General features: G+C 36.5%; 1 non-coding gene across 1 annotated transcript; it reads left to right on the top strand.

Annotated features, from left to right (window-relative positions):
* The first annotated feature begins 2,560 nt into the window (after positions 1–2,560).
* LOC118998917 (U6 spliceosomal RNA) lies at positions 2,561–2,664 on the top strand. Its single transcript, XR_005068990.1, has one exon. It is a non-coding gene; the product is annotated as a U6 spliceosomal RNA (small nuclear RNA).
* The last annotated feature ends 682 nt before the right edge of the window (positions 2,665–3,346 follow it).

The raw sequence follows: 3,346 nt of genomic DNA, 5'->3' as shown, positions 1-3,346 counted from the left end.
CCTGCGGTCTCTGTAGTACTTACCAACTCTATGCAGAAGCTGGAGAATGAGAAATTGAATGAGAAACAAACTGATATTGCCCTTTTACAAAAAAAAGAGAGAGAGAGAGAAAGACAGAAAAGGCTATTGATGTAGGTATGTAAAGCGGGAAGCTTGGTTTCTGTGGCTCCGGCAACACACACACACACACACACACAGAGAAAAAGACTTACTGTATTGCACAGTAAGCAAAAAAACACCTCTTTTTTTCTGGACTGCATTCATATCTGCTAATATAATTTATCATATTAACACATTAACATATTAAATAGAAAAAAATCATGAAAATAATAATAATAAAACCTTCAGTCCTGGCTGGTGTAGCTCAGTGGATTGAGCACGGGCCTGCAAACCACATGATCATGGTTCAATTCCCAGTCAGGGCACGTGCCTGGGTTGCAGGCCAGTTCCCAGCAGGGGACTCACGAGAGGCAACCATACATTGATATTTCTCTCCTTCTCTCCTTCCCTTCCCCTCTAAAGATAAATAAATAAAATCTTTAAAAAAACCTTCAAAAGGGTGGGAAAATTACTTGGAACTATTCACACATTGATGATAACTTGCAAGTGAAGACACTAGGAAAGTTCCTTACAGTGTATTCATTAAAAATCTACAGCCAACACCATACTAAATGGGAAAATAGTAGAGGCACTTAGTCTAAAGCTGGGAGCCAAACACAGGTGACCACTCTGGCCAATAGTAACAACATAAAAATATGAGGAAGAGTGTCCTGTACAACAAAAATAATGAAATATTTGAGATTGGAAGGGAAACATTAAACTACTATTGTTAGAGAAATATATTTAGGAGAGTATTAGGTGCAAACTGTATCAGGAGATCATCAGAGAAAAAACTCATTGTGTATTTCAACAATGTTGTTGGTTGCAAGATCAATGTGTAAAAATAGGTAGCTCTCCAAGACACAACTGTAACAATTAAAACATATATTCAATAAGATAAAAATCTCATTTGCTAGTAAAATGATACAGAATGTACCTAAGTGTGAATCTTAATAAATGGTATATAAAGATGTCTATAGCATCAAAATTTATACTACTCAGTGTACTTAGTAAATGTTTAAAATCCACACTGCACACCTTGAGCTTGTTTTGAAGTATCTACTGATGCTAATATCTAAATATTATAAGATTGGAAAAATAGTACTCTCGAGATAAGAAATTAAATAATGTATTACCCAATATATATTTAATACATAGTTTATATAAAACATGTCATTTAATTTAGTATTGGCACCAATAAAGAGCTTTAAAAGCAGCCCAAAGACTGCAAAACATTTTCTGACAATACCACTTAAGCTCCAGGCTCACCTTCCTGAATATTACCAGATCAAATGGATGACTTCTGTGACATTGGCTTTACCTCCAGCATATAAGTGGAGCGCCCACTGTTCTGTGTTCACCACCCCAAATCAAGTCCCCATCCACCACCGTTCATCCCCATTATACTCTCTTCCACTTCTCCCCACCTCCCTCTTCCCAATAATCACCACACTGTTGTCCACGTCCATGAGTTTTTTCTTTTTCTTTTCTTTTTTGATCAATAACTCCACTGCCCTACCCAGCACCCATGCTCCCTGACAGCTGTCAGCCTGCTCTCTATGAATCTGTCACTATTTTCCTTGTTAGTTCCATTTGTTCACTAGATTCCACATATGAGTAAAATCATGGCATTTGTCTTTCGCCGACTGGCTTATTTCACTCAGCACAATGCTGTCTAAGTCCATCCATGCTATTGCAAAGGGTAAGATTCCTTCTTTTTTTTAATGCCAAGTAGTTTTCTACTGTGTAAATGTATCACAATTTTTTATCTACTCAGCTACTGATGGACACCTGGGCTGCTTCCAAACCTTGGATATTGTAAATAATGCTGCAGTCAACATACAAGTACATATATTCTTTCTGACTAGTGTTTCAACTGTCTTCAGGTAAATTCCCAAAAATGGAATCACTGGGTCATAAAGCAGTTGAATTTTAAAATTTTTGAGGTATCTCCATACAGCTTTCCACAGTGGCTGTACCAGTCTGCATTCCCACAAGCAGTAGTGCCATGAGGGTTCCCTTTTCTCCATGTCTTTGCCAGCACTTATGTGTGTGTGTGCTTGCGTGTGTTTTTGCAAAGATACAAAACCATTGATTGCCTCTAGGGTATGTCATTTGGCAATGTGGCTATTGCTCACAACCTTCTCTCTGAACTATTGTCTCCAATTAGATTCCTCACTTAACCAGCAAAACTAAATACTAAATACTTCTAAGCCCAAGTCCTAAATACTTAGGCTTAGAAGACCATTTGCAGGGAAAACATATAAAGAGAGGTTCAACCATTGGATTAAAAGCACAGAATTCAAAGGTGTATTTTTTAAAGGGACAGTACTTTAGATGAGTAATATGACTCCAGGTCAATAAATATTTTTGCAGTGTTTCCTGTTTAAAGGGTATAAGAAATTCTACACCTCTGCCCAGCATAATCTTAATAAGTGCATAATTTGAAAGTCACCATTGAGTACTTGCTTTGGCAGCACATATGCTAAAATTGAAACAATACAGAGATTAGCATGGCTCCTGCATAAGAATGGCATGCAAATCCATGAAGTATTCCATATTTTTTGGATAAAAAAACTGGGGTACATCCACACAATGGAATACTACAGAGCAGAAGGAAAAAAGGAATTCCTACCTTTTGAGACAGCATGGATGGAATTGGAGTCTATTATACCAAGTGAAATGAACAAGCTGGTAAAAAACAAATACAAGAGGAATCAAATGAACAAAATAAACTAATGAGAAAACTATATCCAAAAGCATAAAATCATGGCACAGACTGAAACCTATAAGAGGGGCAGAAGGAAATGGGGCAGGGGTAAATGGGGAAAAGAAGGTGAAGGAATTAGTCAAAGAATATATGTGAAGGATCCCTGGACATGGACAATGATGAGGGGGACCGATTATGGAAGTAGGGGGAAGGCTGGTGGAGAGGGGGGAAAGGGGAAAGAGTGAGACAACTATAATAGAATAAACAAAAATATTTTTAAAAACTCACCATTGATTTTTAAATTTAATTACTTGTGTTTTTATTTATTTGCATTTCATTGAATCAAGTTGTGCTCATTTGTAAAATAATATTTTACTGCAAGAAAAAACTCATGCACCTGGATACAGAACTGTGATATTCTTTAGTCCAAATCAACTTGAACTAAAAAAAAAAAATTTATAAGATTAAAATATATAAAAGAAAGTTAATTGCATGATTGCTATCCATATTTATTTTGCCATCCAATTCATCCCCTCT

This window comes from Sturnira hondurensis, unplaced genomic scaffold (genome assembly GCF_014824575.4).
Source record: "Sturnira hondurensis isolate 20B ecotype Veracruz unplaced genomic scaffold, ASM1482457v3 Scaffold0014384, whole genome shotgun sequence".
NCBI classification, from domain to species: domain Eukaryota; kingdom Metazoa; phylum Chordata; class Mammalia; order Chiroptera; family Phyllostomidae; genus Sturnira; species Sturnira hondurensis.
Note: the sequence above shows the minus strand (reverse complement) of the source record. Positions and strands in the feature narration are given on the sequence as shown.